We start from the raw sequence: 20,335 nt of genomic DNA, 5'->3' as shown, positions 1-20,335 counted from the left end.
AGATCTGAATATTACTGTTGATGCCCCGACTAATAGCTGTCCCCCACGCTGCTCACGCTTTTTAAATTCTTCTGTTATATCTGATTTTAAAACCATTTTCTCTAGTCTTAATGTGCATGACCAAAATAATGGTATCGATGATTCTGTCGTAAAATTTAATTCTTCCTGTAAAACGATTTTAGACTCAATTGCTCTGCCCAAGATACGCTGTAATAAGGGTAGACCTGCTCCCTGGCTAAATGAAAATACATGATCACTGCGCCGCGCCTGTCGAACTGCTGCTGAACGGCGTTGGAAAAAACATGGACTGATTGTCTCTAAACAAATTTTTAGGACTTCTCTTTTCAATTTCCAGGATGAAGTTAAGATAACGAAACAAAACTTCTTTGCCAATTTAGTATCCTGTCACTCAAAGAATCCTAGGGTCTTATTTAATTGAATTAATGCGGCCATTCACCCCCACTCTGCGATGGAATCAAATAGCATTGTTCATTCATGTGACTAGTTTCTATCATTCATTGTCAGCAAAATCGATACTATCCGCCGTGGCATTGTTCAAACGGGCTATGAACTTCCACAGTTAATCATGACATTGTCTTAGAATCCTTTGATCTAGTCTCACTTTCACAGCTAAAAAGAACTATTGACACCCTTAAACCAGCCCCCAGTCCTCTGGATATTGTACCACCACGTCTCTTAGTGGAAGCCTTTGATGTGTTGGGCCCATCCTTATTAGCCATCATCAATGATTCTATTAGTTCGGGAGTTGTGCCCTTATTTTTAAAACATGCTGCAGTCCATCCCCGTCTAAAAAAGGCAGAATTAGATCTTGGAGTTTTAGTCAATTTTCGTCCAATTTCCCAACTGCCATTTCTGGCTAAAATTCTAGAAAGAATTATTTAAAATCAATTGGTCGATCACCTTAACTCCAATAATTTATTTGAGATCTATCAATCTGGCTTTAGGCATTATCATAGTGTTGAAACGGCACTCCTGAAAGTGTTCAACAACATCTCTCTTATTACTGACTCAGGTGATGCGGCAGTCCTTCTCCTCCTTGTCCTGTCCGCTGCCTTTGACACCAATGACCATGAAATATAGCTGATGCGGCTTGAACATCTTGCTGGGCTTAAAGGGGCTGTTCTTAACTGGTTCAGGTCATATTTAACTGGTAGACACTTTTCAGTGACTTTGAGTTCCTCTTTTTCATCTACTGCTCCTCTTAAATATGGTGTTCCTCAGGGATCCATTTTGGGTCCTATTTTATTCTCTATACTGTATACCTTCACCCTATTGGAGCGATTTTTAGGAAATTTAATATTTCTTTTCACTGCTATGCTGATGATACTCAGGTTTATATTCCTGTCTGCAACTCTACAACAAATCAACTCCACAACTGTCTGTCTGAACTAAGATCATGGATGGCTAATAATTTTCTTGATCTAAATCAAAATAGCTTATAGTGGGTCCATCAGCTAAAGCCCAAATTGGTCTTGGACTTCTCGACTCTTTCTGTCTTTTCCAAACCTCAAGTCCGCAATCTTGGTGTTACCTTTGATAGTAACCTCTCTTTTGAGAAACAAGTAAATTCTGTAGTCAAGAGCTGTTTTTTCCAACTTCATCTATTAGGTAAGATAAAGCCTTTTTTATCTTCTAGGGATCTTGAGATAGCTACTCATGCGTTAATTTTTTCTCGCCTCGATTACTGCAACTCACTGTATTCTGGGATTAACAAATCCCTGATACACAGGTTACAGTTGGTCCACACTTCTGCTGCTCACTTTCTGGTTGAGGCAAGAAAGTATGACTGTTTCTCCTATTTTAGCTTCTTTACACTGGCTGCCTGTCAGTTTTTGAATTGATTTTAAAATCTTGCTGCTAGTTTTTAAATCTTTACATGGGCTTGCTCCTGCCTATTTATCCGAATTGTGTGTTTTACATAAGCCATCTAGAGTGCTTAGATCTTCTGGTCAGCTGTCTCTGTTTGTCCCTCACACCAAGTGTAAAACCAAGGGGGACAGGGCTTTTGCAGCTGCTGCGCCTTGCCTGCGGAACTCTTTACCTCATCATATAAAGGAGTCGTCTACAATTGAACTGTTTAAAACAATATTAAAGACTCATTTCTATTCAACCAGTAAACCCCCGATTCTCTAAAGAATCACAAATCCAAGAACGGCAATTACTTTCTGTTTCCTCCAATCTTTGTAGTGATGTAAGATCATGGAGGGTGGGAGCGTCCTGGGAAAGTTTTCATTTAATGAAATAAAATATATTTGTAGTAAAGCTGTTTCTTTTTGGAGTCATGACTCGCTTGGTTCTGGTGTTTCAGAAGCGTGTTGTAGGCGCCTTCGTTCATTGTTTTTACCCATGCAGTCTCATTTTTGTTTTTCTATGGGTGTGTTGTTAGTTAGAAGTCATTTGCTGTTAGGAATCATAATTGAACCCCTGACCGCAGGAACTGTGGAGTAGCTGACTGCTGGCACTGTCAGTAGTCACCACTACCTCAAAGTTTAAATACATACACATATATAGATAGACGCCGCATTCACTGTGTTTCCCAGTAGACACGATACGTCAGCCTTATTGCGAGTGGCAAAAGTGCCATTTAAACTAATACAGGTAGATGTGGAAACCGTGTTTTCTGATGAAAAAACAATAACGTTTAAAACAGTATCGTTTACATACAACAGATTTTGGCGAATCGTTTAAATGCAATTATTTATATCCATTTATACACTAATAATGGCAATTATTAAATAGTAATAATTATAATTATTATTATTATTATTATTAACCATTCCTCCCATATAAGTAACATTTTGGGGACTGCCTTCTTCTATCTTCGAAACATTTCCAGACTTTGTCCTGTTCTTACACAACACAGTACTGAAGTATTGTTTAATGCCCGAGTCACGTCACGTATAGATTAATGTAATGGTATTCTATCTGGCATCCCACAAAAACTTATCAATCGCTTAGAACTTCTTCAAAATTCTGCTGCCAGGATAATATCCTGCTGTTGTAAATCCACTGAACATATTACATCTATTCTCTCTCAACTTCACTGGCTCCCAGTTAACTACAGAATACAATACTAAATACCGCTCTTAACATTTAAAGCTCTCCACAACCTCACTGATCTCCTCCAGACTTACACTCCTCTCGCTCACTCAGATCTTGTAATTTGAGAATATTCAGTCTGGCAATATGGTGCAGCCTTAGTTTGTGGAAGACAGACACAACTAAAGACATGAGCATAAAATGATGGTTGTCAATTTCAAACTGTGTTTCCTCAATGTGCTCCTTGAGAAAAAACATCATCAAGTTTGAGAGATGTTAACAGCTAACAACAATCTACATAGTGACTAAATACGTTTAGCCAAAACGTTGTTTGGAGACTCACTTGAGCACATAAATGCATAGCTTTGCTAGCATAGCCTGGCTTAGCTAAAGTAAATATTATAAAATGGGATTTTCTAATGAACAAATATAACCAAAACAATTGTTCAGCCTTACCTATCCCCCGGGATCTGGTTTGGAGTGTACAGCGGTTTATACAATCCCAAGCAGCACATTATTCATTACTTCACTCCACAGCAGTGCCACTCACAATATGGCGGCGACGTTGATATACAATTCTGCTAGTCATGAGGCGTCTAGTTATTCTATGTCAATATTTAAATATGTCACCATGGCAACTTGTTGGCATACACGCTTTACGTCAAGTTTAGTTTACAGGTTGTGTTGTGTTGTTTGGGCGCCACTTACTGACTTTGGGAAGCCGCTGGGTTTGACTGTTGGGCGCTGTGCGAGTGTGCGTGCGCTTTTGGCACGGGTTGCATCTGGCATCCGTGCATATATACAACCTTCGTAAACATTACTAAACAAAGGTTTTATATGTGGTGGTGTGCGCGTTCGGGCGGCGGTTGTATTGTGACCTGAAGTTTAGTTCACAGGTTGTGTTGTGTTGTTTGGGCGCTACCTACTGAGTCTGGGAAGCTGCTGGATTTGACTCTGGGGCGCTGAGTCACAGTGCGCGTACGCTTTGATGCATCCTGCGTCCGTCGTCCTGCGTCCGTGCATATATACAACTGTCGTTTAGTAATATAGATTGCATTCCATGACCTTCAGTAATACTGATTGTTTCCTCTTTGTGATTATATAACATTACTTCTATTTTTTATGTATATAACATTACTTCTATTTATTATGTATTTTATTTTATGTTCGTATATTTTATTTCTATTTATGTTTTATGTTAATTTGTTTTGTTTTTCTTTTATTCTATTATTGTAAAGTACTTACTATGTTGTTTTAAATGTGCAATATAAATAAATTGACATTGACATTGACATTACTTTTAATTTTCAGACCTTGCACTGTGTATTCAAACCTAATATTTTTTTAGCTCCTACATGCATTACTTTACATTTACTCACATTAAATTTCATCTGCCACAAATCTGCCTAAACCTGTATGCTTTCCAAGTCTGTCCGTAAGCAGCAGTGAGTGGAAGCACAGGAGAACACAAGAGCGGCATCTCACATATGCACGTAGCCTTTTACAAGCACCAGAAATGAATAGCCAAAAACTAATCAAATCCGTCAGTAAAGTTCAACTGGAGTAAAAGCTGACATCTGACTAGGAAAAATAACCAACAGTGTGAAGTTGATCACCCAGCGGGTGGTGAAAGCATAAAGCGGATGGTCTTATGGTGATTCAGCTGAACGCAGAAAGCACTAAAGCTACTGCAGAAAGGATAAAGATGAACTTGGTGCTGAACGTAAGTTGCATCTATTCTCTGCATGTCGAGGGTGCATTTATATGTTGTTTATCCTGCAGCATGTATAGCTGAGGTTTTCCAGCTGATAATATAGACAGCTTCACCTAGCAAAAATGCTTAGTTAATTTAGAGTTGGTCGGGAAAATATGTGATTTAGAGGACCCCTGAGGAACTTGATAGTGATTCGACAAAACTGCAAATTGGATCAACTCATTTTGTTTAGACAATTTGGCTACTTCTGATTCATCTTCAGTCTCTCCAGGTCCCACTGTAGTCAGCGCATGGACAATATCAGTGAGACAACACTGTAACAGAACAGGAGGTCTTATCATTAATTTCTAAAATGAAATCTACTACTTGCTCCCCAAATCCAGTGTGAACAAACCTAGTAAAAAGTGCAATGGATGTTTTTACGGCATCTGTTCTTAGCATTCTGCGGTGGGTTGGCACCCTGCCCGGGATTGTTTCCTGCCTTGTGCCCTGTGTTGGCTGGGATTGGCTCCAGCAGACCCCCGTGACCCTGTGTTCGGATTCAGCGGGTTAGAAAATGGATGGATGGATGGATGTTCTTAGCATTATCAGGTCAGGTCAGGTTGGGGAGCATGCACTGGTACAGCATGTTAAAGCACCCATCACACAATAAAACAGCTCACATCCTGGTTGGCAAACCTCCAGGCAGACACGCGGTCCATCTATCTGCTGCAGTCAGGTGTTACATGGGCATGCCCTTGGCCTGGTCCAGCCACTCGGGTCCTCAATAATGAGGTTCCTGCGAGCCGGATCACCCTCGGGGAATCACTCCACATGGCTGTAGTGCCATAACTGACACTCTCTCACAATGTAGTGTAAAGGACAGCCGGGTCCCATGCCCGGCAGAGATGCCCCTGCCGCATCTGTTCCAGGGGAGCAGCCATGGACACTTCAATACCTCCCCCGGGACACTGGGTGGCAGCCTCCCTGGCAGACGATGATTCTCCAACCTGGCGCATGGCTCCATGGGAGATGGAGTCTTCCACAGCCTGGCTGGGGGCTCGGATGGCCGCTAGGGGGAGCTGCATGGAGTCTGCAGCCCAGCTGGTCGAATCTGCAGCCCCACCCGGAAATGCAATTAGGACCAGGTGGTCAAGCACCTGGAACGCTTCCGGGTGGGGTATAAAAAGGGCCAGCCACCACCACTCAAGGAGCCAGAGTTGGGAGGAAGGAGACGAAGCTTGCAGAGGAGTGGTGGGAGAGAAGAGTGTGTTATTGTGTGGTGTAGAAAGAGGTGCTTTTGGGACTGTGTATTGCCTGTGGGTCACGGGGAAGACGTGCGCCCACGGGTGAAGAAGAAAATAAAGCCCTTGTGTTTTATACGTGCCTCTGTGTCATTCTGTGCCGGGTCGGGCGCTATATAGCGCCTTTTCTACAGTAGATAATGTGCCAAATTCAGGACACTGTAAGCAACCACTCATTCGACACAATGTCAAACCAGTGGTACTCAAAGATTTTCCGAGGAGACACAGTACCAAAAGAGTCCAGTCTTCATCTCAGCTCACTGGATAGCATTCATATCTCGCAACCATATAGCAAAACAGGAAGCACCAGGACTCTAAAGACTTGGACCTTCGTCCTTTTGCATAGATATCGAGAGCACCACACACCCCTTTCCAGTGACCTCATGACCTCCCATGCTCTCCCAATCCATCTATTGACTTCATAGGAAGAGTCACCAGAGACATGAATGTTACTGCCGACGTAAGTAAACCTCTTGACAAGGTTGACACTTCTCCGCAGACAGCCACATTGCTGATGGCTGTGCCTAAGAGGTCATTAAAGGCCTGGATCTTGGTTTTTATTCAGGATACTCGCAAGCCCAGACACTCAGACTCCTCGCTCAGTCTCTCAAGAGCCCCGATCAGAGCCTCCATTGACTCCACAATGATCAGAGTTTCATTAGCAAAGGCAAGATCAGTAAATCTTTCTTCACCAACAGATGCCCCACAGCAGCTGGACTGCACGACCTTGCCCAACAGCCAGTCCATGTAAGCATTGAACAGAACAGGATCAAGAACACACCCCTGACGAACCCTAGAATCAACTGGGAAAAAATACAGAGGTTCTGCCTCCATTCTGCACAAGCACTCACAACATCAGTGTGCAGGCCACCCATTATATTCAGCAACCTTGAGGAAGCCTTAGGATGTTACACAGGGCAGGGTATTACATGAAGGAAGTAAAAATTATAGGATTGAATGTTCAATTGAAGGTTTGAAAATCGAAATTTCACCTTATGAAAAGGATTTAGGAGTCATAGTTGACACTATCAACTGCCAGATATAGTTCAGAAGTCATTAAGAAGGCTAACAGAATGTTTGGTTAAATAGCATGAAGTGTAAAGTACAAGTCAAAGGAGGTTATGCTCAAAGTTTATTAATGTACTGGTTAGACCTCACCTGAAGTACTGTGTTTAGCAGCATTAGAAAAAAGTCCTCTTTCACCACATTCATAAACCTTCTCTTAGGCCATCCTCTTTTCTTCTTACATGGCAGCTCCATCCTTAACATCCTTCTCCAAATATACTCAGCATCTCTTCTCTGCACATGTCCAAACCAGCACAATCTCACCTCTCTAACTACCTAATGTACTCATTTCTAATTCTGTTTACCCTTGTCACACCCAACATAAATCTTAACATATTTTAACTCTGCAGACTTCCAGCTCTGTCTCCTGTTTTTTGGTCAGTGCCACTGTCTCCAACCCATATAACATAGCTGATCTCACTACCGTCCTGTAGACCTTCCCTTTCACTCTTGCTGGTACTGTCTGTCACAAATCACTCCTGACACTCTTCTTTGCCGACTCTGCCCTGCCTGCACTCTCTTCTTCACCTCTCTTTCACACTCTTCACCACTCTGTACTGTTGATTCCAAGTATTTAAACTCCTCCACCTTTGCCAACTCGATTTCCTGCATCCTCACCATTACACTGACCTCACTTTCATTCACACACTTGTATTCTGTCTTGTTCCTACTGACCTTCATTCTTCTCCTCCATAGAGCATATCTCCACCTCTCCAGGGTCTCCTTGACCTGCTCCCTACTCTCGCCACAGATTACAATGTCATCCTTAAACATCACAGTCCATGGGGACTCCTGTCTAATCTCGTCTGTCAACCTGTCCATCACCATTGAAAATAAGAAAGGGCTCAGAGCCCTGATGTAACCCGACTTCTACCTTGAATGCATCTGTCACTCCCACTGCAGACCTCACCATTGTCTTCCTTCTTTCATATCCTGTGCCACTCTTACATACATCTCTGCCACTCCCGACTTCCTCTTACAATACCACAACTCCTCTCTAGACACCCAGTTATATGCTTTATCTAAGTCCACAAAGACACAATGCAACTCCATCTGGCCTTCTCTATTCTTCTGCATCAACACCCTCAGAGCAAACATTGCATCTGTAGTGCTCTTTCCCAGCATGAAACCACACTGCTGCTCACTAATCATCACCTCCCTTATTAACTTAACTTTCACTACTCTTTCCCCTCTTTTTTCCACTCCTCAGGCATCCTCTCACTTCCCAAGATTGCATTAAATAATCTGGTTAAAAACTCCCATGCTATCTCTCCTTGTGCTTATATTTTTCAGGACGGAACCGTGGCCTGGACAAGAGCAACCGATAGAGGGCAGCCCCCTTGGTTTCCAGTGGGGCCATGGGTTATGAGCATTGGAGCTAAACCCTGTTGGAACCCATGGCCACCACTAGGGGGCGCATGGACCTTTCCAGGGCCTTATTTAGTCACGCTTTCATCACACCCGGAAATGTGGCTGAAAGAATCTCGTTATGCACCTATAGAAAGGTGCCAGTCTCACCATACAGAGGCCAGAGTCAGGAGGAAGGAGACAATACAATAGTTTACAATAGTTTATTTTTGTATAGCCCAAAATCACACAAGAAGTGCCGCAATGGGCTTTAATAGGCCCTGCCTCTTGACAGCCCCCCAGCCTTGACTCTCTAAGAAGACAAGGAAAAACTCCCAAAAAAAACCTTGTAGGGAAAAATGGAAGAAACCTTGGGAAAGGCAGTTCAAAGAGAGACCCCTTTCCAGGTAGGTTGAGCGTGCAGTGGGTGTCAAAAGAAGGGGGTCAATACAGTACAATACAATACACAGAACAGAACAAATCCTCAATACAGTATAAAAATAAAAATTTTAGAAGTACAGAGCAGAATTTAACAGTAGATGATATCACATAAGAAGATTTGGATATATTTAGAGTCCTGGAGACCTCATCCATCAAGCTGCCTCCCCCATTTGGCCATTCCATGGCTGAAACAGCGCTGGGCCAGCCAATCCAATGAAAGGACCCCTCCTTCCCATGATTCCTGCGATCCTCCATCAGGGATGACTTTACCTTAGGCAGGCAAAACAACTTGACAGGTGGGCCGTGGCACCAAGTGCCACATTTGAGTACCGAGAAGAGAAACAGAATAGGTGAGGGTTAGTATCCAATTATAACTATCATGTTACTTATGTTTAAGTGCTAATGTCTAACAACAGAGATGCAGTCTGTACAGTTAATCAGCAGCTCTAGTCAGGATATGCTCAACTGAAGTAGTGAGTCTTCAGCCGGGATTTAAAAGCTGAGACCGAAAGGGCATCTCTTATAGTAGCAGGCAGACCATTCCACAGTTTAGGGGCCCTGTAACTAAAAGCTTGACCTCCCATTGTTATTTTATTAATCCTTGGAATCATAAGCAGACTGGCATCTTGAGATCTTAATGTGCGCTCTGGTTTGTAAGTCATGATAAGTTCCGACAAGTAAGCTGGACCTTGGCCATTTAATGCTTTATATGTTAAAAGGAGCATTTTGAAATCTGCCCTAAACTTAACCGGGAGCCAGTGTTAGGATTTAAGAGCTGGGGTTATGTGTTCGTATTTTCTTGTTCTTGTAATAATTCTTGCAGCCGTATTTTGGATTAACTGGAGGCTGTATAGAGAACAGTTTGAACATCCAGTGAACACTGCATTGCAGTAGTCAATCCTACTAGAGATAAATGCATGAATTATTGTCTCAGAATCCTGTTTATTTAGAAAGTGCCTTAATTTCCTAATATTTTTAAGATAGAAGAAACATGATTTGGACAACTTTGTAATAAGCGCTTTAAATGACATGCTAGAGTCAAAGATAACTCCTAGATTGCGGGCTGATTCGGTATAATTAATGGGGATTCCAACTGAGTTAAATGATGACAAAATATTGTTATGATCAGCGTCATTCCCTCCAACAATTAACATCTGTGTTTTATCTGTGTTTAAAGACAAGTACTTATCATTCATCCACTCCTTTAATTCACTGACACAACTAATTAAAGACAACATTGGAGAAACTTCATTTGATTTAAATGAAAGGTATAACTGGGTGTCATCTGCATACGAGTGAAAATTAACATTATGTTTCCTAATGAGAGATCCCAGTGGAAGCATGTAAAGCGAAAACAATGAAGGTCCCAGTACTGAGCCCTGCGGGACACCATATTGAACTTCTGTGTATAATGATGGAGTACTGTCAGCACATTTCTGTACATATTGGAATCGATTTGATAAATAAGAACTAAACGAAGCGAGCACAGTGCCTGTAAGCCCAACGTCATTTTGTAGCCTGTGCAGTAAAATAGAATGGTCAGTGGTGTCAAATGCTGCACTTAAGTCCAACAACATAATTACAGTGGAGTTTCCTTCATCAGAGGATATCAGAATGTCATTTACAACCTATGTTAGTGACGTTTCTGTACTATGACCAGTGCGGAAACCAGACTGGAATTTCTCAAATAAATTGTAATACGTAAGGTGTGACTGAAGTTTACTGGTGACTACTTTTTCTAGTATTTTAGAGAGGAATGGTAATTCTGAAATAGGCCTATAATTATTTAGTATGTGTGGGTCTAGGTCTGACTTTTTAAGTAATGGTTTAATGACTGACACTTTTAGTCAGTTCGTTTATAGTGCCTACAATAATAGCGAGGATAATGTAAATAATAAGGTGGAAAGATTTAATACTAAAGTGAGAGCTGCTGTTGACACAGTTGCACCTGAACAGACAGTTAAAAAATCTTCTAGCATTGTTATATCATGGAAGACCCAAACAGTGTCTGATTTAAAGAGAACAGGCCGTAGAGCTGAGCGTAAATGGAGGAAGACTAAACTAACTATCCACTATGAAAAATTAAAAGTTAAAATAATAGAATGCAATAACACAGTCCATCTTGAGAGGCGCTGCTAAATCTCTAAGATTATAAATAACAATGCTAATAATCCCAGAGTCTTATTCTCGAAGTTGATCGTTTGCTAAACCCAGGTAACTCAAAGGAATGCCTCCTAAGTACTTCCAGTAAAACCTGTGAGGCTATTGTTGTGTTTTTCAATCAAAAAATTAATGATATTAGAAATAACATAGTATATCTCCCTAACACTAAGGATCCTCCTAAACCCCAGTATTCAAATATAAACAAATTAAACTCTTTCACTAGGATAGATTTACCTGATTTACATAAAATAATCTCTCAACTGAAACCCTCCACCTGCGTCCTTGACCCAGTACCAACAAATTTTTTCAACGAAGTATCGGGCGTGCTAATTGATAATATTCTTGACATAGTAAATTCGTCATTAGATACGGGGGTCTTCCCAGATTGTCTTAAGACTGCTGTAGTTAAACCCCTACTTAAGAAAAATAATCTTGACCCCTCTGCTCTTGAAAATTTTAGACCCATCTCTAGCCTGCCTTTCTTAAGTAAAATTCTAGAGAAGGCAGTCATTATGCAGTTAAATTACCACCTCAATAAGCATACTATTCTTGATAAATTTCAGTCAGGTTTTAGAACAAATCACAGCACAGAAACTGCACTCGTTAAAGTAGTAAATGACTTGTGGTTAAATGCAGACAGAGGCCATTTATCTGTTCTCATCCTCTTAGATCTGAGTGCCGCATCTGACACCATTGATCATAATATTCTTAGAAATCGCCTTAGTCAATGGGTGGGCCTCTCTGGCAGTGTCTTAAATTGGTTTGAATCCTACCTGGCAGGGAGAAAATTCTTTGTTAGTTGTGGTAATTACAACTCAAAAACACATGATATCCTATATGGTGTTCCACAAGGCTCTATCCTGGGTCTGCTGCTCTTCTCAATCTACAGCTGTATTTATCAATAGCACCTAATGACCCAGATTCTCTTGATTCACTAACACAATGTCTGACTTGTATTTCAGAATGGATGAATAGTAACTTTCTCAAGCTAAATAAAGAGAAAACTGAAATCTTAGTGATTGGCAATAATGGATACAATGAGGCTATTAGAAATAAACTGAATACATTAGGATCAAAAGTCAAGACGGAGGTAAAAAGCTTAGGGGTAACTGTTGACTGTAATCTGAAATTTAAATTGCATATTAATCACATCACTAGGACAGCATTTTTTCACTTAAGAAACATAGCAAAAGTTAGACCTCTTATATCATTGAAAGATGCTGAGAAATTAGTTCATGCGTTGGTTTTAGTTGACTTGATTACTGTAGCGCAATTCTCTCAGGAATACCCAAAAAAGACATAAATTGTTTGCAACTAGTGCAGAATGCAGCTGCTAGAATCCTAACCAGGAAAAGAAAATCCGAGCACATTTCTTCAGTTTTGATGTCACTACATTGGTTACCTGTGTCATTCAGGATTGACTTTAAAATTCTGCTTATGGTTTATAAAGCCTTAAATAATCTCACCCCATCTTATATATCGGAATGTCTGACATTTTATATTCCAAATCGTAACCTCAGATCCTCAAATGAGTATCTCCTTAGAATTCCAAGAGCAAAACTTAAAAGAAGTGGTGAGGAGGCCTTCTGCTGTTATGCACCTAAAATCTGGAATAGCCTGCCAATAAGAATTCGCCAAGTACAGTGGAGCACTTCAAAAAACTGCTGAAAACACATTATTTTAACATGGCCTTCTCATAACTTCACTGTAATTTAATCCTGATACTCTGTATATCCAATTCATTATAATAACTCTTCATGGTGGCTCTAAAATCTGTACTAACCCATACTCTCTCTTCTGTTTTCTTTTCCGGTGTCCTTTTGGTGGTGGCTTGCGCCACCACCGTCTACTCAAAGCACTGTGATGTTCGAACAGTGATGGATTAAAAGCCAGAAGTCTGCATGACGAACATCATCAAGTCCTTCCGTGAGAACCCTAAATACAAAGAGGACTATTTAATTTATGTTAGGTAGAATGCCCAGAGGGGACTGGGCGGTCTTGTGGCCTGGAATCCCTGCAGATTTTATTTTTTTCTCCAGCCGTCTGGAGTTTTTTTTGTTTTGTTTTTTCTGTCCCCCCTGGCCATCGGACCTTACTCTTTTTCTATGTTAACTAATGTTGTCTTATTTTAATTTCTTATTTTGTCTTTTATTTTTATTTTATTTGTAAAGCACTTTGAGTTACTTTTTTGTATGAAAATGTGCTATATAAATAAATGTTGTTGTTGTAGTGCATCAGGTACTGTGCAATGCAGTAATGAACTATTGATAATGTTTAGAATAGATGCTGCAAGAACATCCATTGCACTTTTTACTAGTTTTGTTGGCACTGGATCTAGGGAACAAGTAGTGGGCTTCATTTTAGAAATTAAAGTTAAGACTTCCTGGATTAAACAGGATTAAAATTATTAAAGTGCTGAATGCAATGTGAGACAGGGTCTGCTAAGCTAGTATTTGGTTTGTAGTGTGTTGCAGAGATCTGGGATCTTATATTTTTAATTTTCTCATTGAAGAAGTTAATAAAGTCTGTACTGCTAATATCTGTTGGTATTTTGCACTGTTGATATGAATTTCCATTTGTTAATTTAGCCACTGTTCTAAACAGTACCCGAGGATTTTTATTATTGCTATCTATTATTGTAGAATAGTATTCTGAGCGAGCTTTAAAGAGGGCTTTTTTACATTTAAATAGATATATAGACTTTATTATTAACACTCTCTGTCCATGCAATTTGAAAGACATGTAGTTTTGTTGTTCTCCATCTGCACTCCAGTTTTCGACACTCTAATTTAAGAGCTCAAGTGTTTTCATTAAACCAGGGAGAGTTTCTATGTGCTTTGATCACTTTTGTTTTAAGGGGAGCCACTCTGTCCAGAGCATTTCTTAAGATCACATTATAATGTGATGTTAGCTGATCTAAATTGTTTTCCACGTTTACATTTGATGTTAACTGATCTAAATGGTTTTCCACAATTACACTCAACTTATTCAAAGTATCCATAAATTTTGAAGCAGAATTACAATCTAGATGTCGCACTGTCTTTGTTTTAATCTGTGAGTGTGTTGGCAAGGGCAGGACTAAATCAAATGTAATTAAGTAGTGATCGGAAATAACTTCATTTAATGGAGTAATATTTAAATTTTGAATTTCAACTTTGTAAGTTATAATTAAATCTAATGTGTGGTTATGATTATGAGTTGGACCTTTGACATTCTGACAAAATCCTACTGAATTAACAAATAAGTAAAACATTTGCTAAAAGTGTCAGTTTCCACATCAATGTGTACATTAAAATCCCCCATCAGTACTACGTGATCATAATTTATGACTTGTATTTGTTTTTAATTTTCTAAAGCTGTTCTTTGAATCTTAATGATCAAAAAATATCTCTCCCTTCTCTGAAACCGTCTGTTTCAAGCATTGTACTTGCTTGGTAAAATCAAACTATTGTTAAACAACATAACTATGACCAATACTACTATCGATTGTAAACTTTGGATATGGAGTTTGAATACAAAGCCATGTAATCTTATAAATATTAATATCCCAAAGATAATATAATTTTTCCATATTAATGATAAAATAAATACACATGATATCTGTGAAACTGAGCACATTACTATATCAGGACTTGAAAATAAAATATTATTACTTATGCCTATAAAACAAACAATGTAATGAATATTTTGTCATGGATACATTCACAGAAATCAAAATATCAGTATATTGATGTTTCAGCATGCCTGATAGAGCTAACTATGGAATTCTTGTGATATAAAACACAAACTAGTAATACAATTAAAACACGCGTAAAAGAGCTCTCAGTTGACCCTTGCCTCTCTTGTATTGAGAGATTTTATCAAAGTCGCAGGTCAAATTGATGTAAGCCTTTAAGATAAGACGTTGACCGCTCCAAGATGGCGACTCTGCTGACGTGTTTGGCCGAAACGAATGCGGCGCCTTTGTTTGGATTTCTCTGTTTTTCCGTCGTAAATAAAATAGCGCATTTGCGACAGATCGATTGCCGTAAAAGGTGACTTAAGTAGAAGGGCAAAGAGACGATCGAAGAAGCTAAAACCACCAAGGTAAGATCATAGTATAGTAAATTTTCCTTTAAGTTATCAGCTTAGAGTATAAAGATAATCGAAAGAAGAAATATATAATGTTGTGATAACCATTGCGTTTCATGAAACGGATTGGTACAGTCTTATTGCCAGGATCACGGTTAGATTTCTGTGTAAAATGTGCGCTTTTACTACGGATTCTCAACGGTTTTCCGGGTTTTCCCAACAGACTTAAGACTTATAGTTTTGTATGCAGAAATGAAGTAGTGTACCGACATAACCGGTAGTGAGACTGCATTAAATTAGCCAACGTTTCAGAAATATGACATATGTACCCTCACATGTTCGTCATGTTTACTGTTAATACTAATAAACATTAGTTTAGATTTAAAAGCTAATCAAATGACGCAGATTTAGCGTTTGCATATTCGTATTTAGTAATGAAATACTCAGTTTTTCCCGTTCAGCCAACTGGTAGAATCGTTGTGATTTGTTCTTCGAAACACTAAGTACATTTTATTTTGACAGTAAAAAATTCAGCACCTAAGGTTTATCGCCAGAGCAGACAAGTCAAATAGAAACTTTGTCTGAAACTTGCCTTGGTTTTCAGTGTTTAAAATCCTGTACGCGTAATAGGGACACAATCAATATTCCCCAAGTGACCCTTAACTGTATAAACCAGTTTGAAAATAGATGTGATACCTTAACGGACATCTGTACCAGTGATATTTGCATAACGAGAACTAGAAATTAAAACAATTGCTTTTTGTTTTGCAAGCACGAGAACTGAAATTAAGGCAAACAGTGAAGCTAAATAAAAATGTATATGTCAGTCAGTCATTATCCAACCCCATATATCCTAACACAGGGTCACGGGGTCTGCTGGAGCCAATCCCAGCCAACACAGGGTGCAAGACAGGAACAAATCCTGAGCAGGGTACAAACCCACACACCAAGCACACACTAGGGACAATTTAGGATCGCCAATGCACCTAACCTGCATGACTTTGGGAGGAAACCAGAGCACCCGGAGGAAACCCACACAGACATGGGGAGAACATGCAAACTCCATGCAGGGAGGACCTGGGAAGCAAACACAGGTCTCCTTACAGCGAGGCAGCAGCGCCACCACTGTGCCACCATGCCGTCCATTAATAATATGTGAACAAACTAAAACGAGAACAAAAATTGAGTAAAAACGAAAAAAAAAAAACGCAGTAACATTTTTGTTCAATCTGGTTCACTCATGCAGAGGGGTTGTTTGTAGGTCGAGCCCTGGGCGTTCAGTTACTTTGTGCTGTTTACTAGCAATGGGTTGCTCGATACTAACGTTTCGACACCTTGACAAGCTTTTGAAGCGCCACTTTGAGGCTTGTTTCAATTGCACCCGTCGCATGATTTTGAGGCACGCTAGCATCATGACGTCATTGATATCCGCACAGTTTTTTGCCCGACTTGGTCAGCCCGTTACCTGGGGCCTCATGTATAAACGGTGCGTACGCACAAAAATGTTGCATACTCCCGTTTCCACATTCAAATCGCGATGTATAAAACCTAAACTCTGCATAAAGCCACGCACATTTTCATGCTAGCTTGATCCCTGGTGTATGCAAGTTCTGTGCTCGGTTTTGCAAACTGGCGGCACCCAGCGTCAAAGCAGTGCTTTTGTTCCACTGTGGTTTCCCTTTCTTTTTTTAGATCCACATCCCTGACACGGCTTTATCATCCATCCATCCATTTTCCAACCCACTGAATCCGAACACAGGGTCACGGGGGTCTGCTGGAGCCAATCCCAGCCAACACAGGGCACAAGGCAGGAACTAATCCTGGGCAGGGTGCCAACCCACCACAGGACACACACAAACACACCCACACACCAAGCACACACTCGGGACAATTTAGAATCGCCAATCCACCTAACCTGCATGTCATTGGACTGTGTGAGGAAACCGGAGTGCCTGGAGGAAACCCACGCAGACATGGGGAGAACATGCAAACTCTACGCAGGGAGGATCCGGGAAGTGAACCCAGGTCTCCTAACTGCGAGGCAGCAGCGCTACCACTGCGCCACCGTGCTGCCCTGCGGCTTTATCAAATACAGTGAAATTAACCACATATTGTTTGTTAGTTTATGGCATGTCATTATAATTAACCTGTAACAATATAATGGTCCACGGAATGGCCAAACTATTCCAAATACCATAGCTGCTTTAGCGTTGTTACTCTTACAGCACCTTCTTCTTCTTTCAGCTGCTCCCATTAGGGGTTGCAACAGCGGATCATCTTTTTCCATATTACTCTCACTGCACTACTCGGGAGTATTTATAGCACTGTATCTGAGTGTGGAATCACAGGTCTACAGCAGCTGATCGGAAAGAGAATTATCGGTACACAGCATCTAGTACACACTGCCTCAGCCATGCTGCATATTTGAACTGCTCTCATACTGCAAACGCTTCAGACCCTTTCCTGTACTGACCTCGCGGTCCAGAAACAGTTGCATCCCAAGAACTATAAACGCAATCAATCAGTCCATCAAGTGCTCCTTGTAGAACTGTTTATACTTATAAGTACAATTACCTCACTGTAAACTTGCGATACAGTTGTAATATTGCTCAACCTGCGCCACTTTATAAAGCACATATTTACATATGATGACGATATCCTTTTTAAGATGAAATGCAGCAAAATATGTTTATTGCATTATACAGATAAAATGTTAACATCATTTAAATAATCTATATTTTTAATAATTAAATATGTGAGGACATGGTGTCGCAGCGCTAGCAAGGAGCTGGCGCCCCGTTGTTCCTGCCTCGCACTGTATTCTTGCTGGGGCTGCCATGATAGTGGAAGGATAGATGGATAGAATAATTAAACATGTACTACGAAGATATTTCAATGTTCCTTAAAAGGTTTGAAGAATCGGCGTTCTCAGCTTATAGATGGCTTTACATTTATTACAGAGCTACAGGGGTTAGTATGTTTAAAAGAGACAGTACTGCTGCAATAAATTATTTCATTGAAGGTAGCGCACGGCGCATCAAGCATCTTGTGGGAGGCAGGAACAATCTGTGGATGAGGTGCCAGTTCGTCACTATCACTGCGCCACCGTGTTCCCATGTTTAATACATGCTTTAATTCCTATCATCGTGAAATTGATATCCAGTATACATCTCAGTACTGTATTTAAATTATTCAGAGAGGTGTAATATCTTGAATGTAATGGATTCTGTGTCCTGTCGGAGGAAGAGAAAGCCCGTTTAAGAAGCACGTAGTGATTCACACACATAGAAGAACACATACAAAACAAAGCATTTAACGTGCAACTTTAGTTCCGATGGTATTGAGAAACTAGTGAATTAAATGATTTTAAGATGAAGTTTATGATGTTCTACTTTAATGACAAAATAATCTATGTGATTAAAGTTGACATTTCAAGCTTTTTTTCCCTATTTTTTTTTTTTTATCTTGCCTAATAAGCTTTCATCTGACAGTCAGATGGTGGGCTACGACTCGCCTTTTCACGGTGACTTTGATATCTGATAACTTCTTTTTTATTTCGGGCACTGTGCGACTTTGCGAACTTTGTGAGTTTCGCCGACACTATATGGAATAAATCAATTATATACTGAAGCATTCCATTGCCAAATGTAGAAATCCATCCATCCATCCATCCATCCATTTTCCAACCCACTGAATCCGAACACAGGGTCACGGGGATCTGCTGGAGCCAATCCCAGCCAACACAGGGCACAAGGCAGGAACCAATCCTGGGCAGGGTGCCAACCCGCCGCAGGACACACACAAACACACCAAGCACACACTAGGGCCAATTTAGAATCGCCAATCCACCTAACCTGCATGTCTTTGGACTGTGGGAGGAAACCGGAGCGCCCGGAGGAAACCCACGCAGACACGGGGAGAACATGCAGACTCCACGCAGGGAGGACCCGGGAAGCGAACCCAGGTCCCCAGGTCTCCCAACTGCGAGGCAGCAGCGCTACCCACTGCGCCACCGTGCCGCCCCAAAGTAGAAATTTCAGATAAAAAAAAAGAGTTTTGTTAATTATAAACAATGCAACATAACTATTATATGTGTTGTTCATTTTTGATTTATTCTCACCGAACGTTACATATCTACATTTTAATTGAATATGGGTAATATGTTCATAATGGTTCTGATTAAAATACACTGTCAAAAAATATTAATAAACAAACTGAGACACATTGGCCTTTAGGAAATATCAAAAAGCTTGTGCCCTGTCATTTAGAACAGTATATCATGCACTCTCTACTGACACAATGTCATGAAAAAAAAGAAACAGCACAGTCCATGCAAATTTATAGCCTTACAATGAAGGTTCACACTGTCCTGCTGCATGTTTGGAAGGTGCTGATTGGCTGAAACTGTTCATAGTGATCAGAAACGAAAACATAAATTTAAGCATGCTGGACAGTAGCTTATGTTATGTTTTTTTACAATACAAATTCAGTACGACACCAGGTTCTCCAAATGCTCAAATATGAAGCTTATTACGTTTTACAGTGAAACTCTTTAAATACACAATATAATTAGGGACGTGTGCCCCCCGGCTGGCTACGGCGGCCCAACCTTCCCTCGATAGCTCGATTCGCTCGCTATTGGTCCAAGGTGGATTTTTTTGTTAAATGGAGGAATAGAAAAAAAAAATTTTTCACAAGAGGAGGATCAACGATGCAAGCCTTTTGTGTTTTTACTGAGAGACAGTTGCAATACCATTGCACCACCAAATCGGGGTAATTAATGAGCTCCACACAACTGAACTACCACTGTTCTTACTGCAGCGGATGTCGATAATATATTTTGTTTGATATATGCACATTAAATTGGTTTAATTGACACGAGTATCATTGTTGTATTCTCCTAATGAAGACGAAAAAATTATATTTTTAGATGTATACCATGTGACATACGGTTTTGATGAAAATTAAACATTGCATAAAAAGGTTGCATGATTTACCTAATCTATACTAATAAAAGGCAAAGCCCTCACTCACTCACCAGGGTTCCCACGCGTCCTGGAAAACCTGAAAAATTTGAGGGTTATTTTCCAGTCATTGAAATGACCTGGAAACTGATTGAAATGGCCAAATGTCCTGGAAATAATCTTTCTTGTCCTGGAATTTTATTTCTGTTTTCGCTTTTTAATTTTTC

General features: G+C 40.3%; 1 protein-coding gene across 1 annotated transcript in view; it reads left to right on the top strand.

The window, feature by feature from the left end:
* Positions 1-15,027: 15,027 nt before the first annotated feature.
* Positions 15,028-20,335, top strand: part of ndufs5 (NADH:ubiquinone oxidoreductase subunit S5) — a 30,590-nt gene continuing 25,282 nt past the window's right edge. The window contains exon 1 of the mRNA XM_028819360.2: positions 15,028-15,159. The gene's annotated coding sequence lies outside the window, so the exon portion shown is untranslated. The remainder of the gene's footprint in view (positions 15,160-20,335) is intronic.

The sequence above is a fragment of the Erpetoichthys calabaricus genome, chromosome 14 (genome assembly GCF_900747795.2).
Source record: "Erpetoichthys calabaricus chromosome 14, fErpCal1.3, whole genome shotgun sequence".
NCBI lineage: Eukaryota > Metazoa > Chordata > Cladistia > Polypteriformes > Polypteridae > Erpetoichthys > Erpetoichthys calabaricus.
Note: the sequence above shows the minus strand (reverse complement) of the source record. Positions and strands in the feature narration are given on the sequence as shown.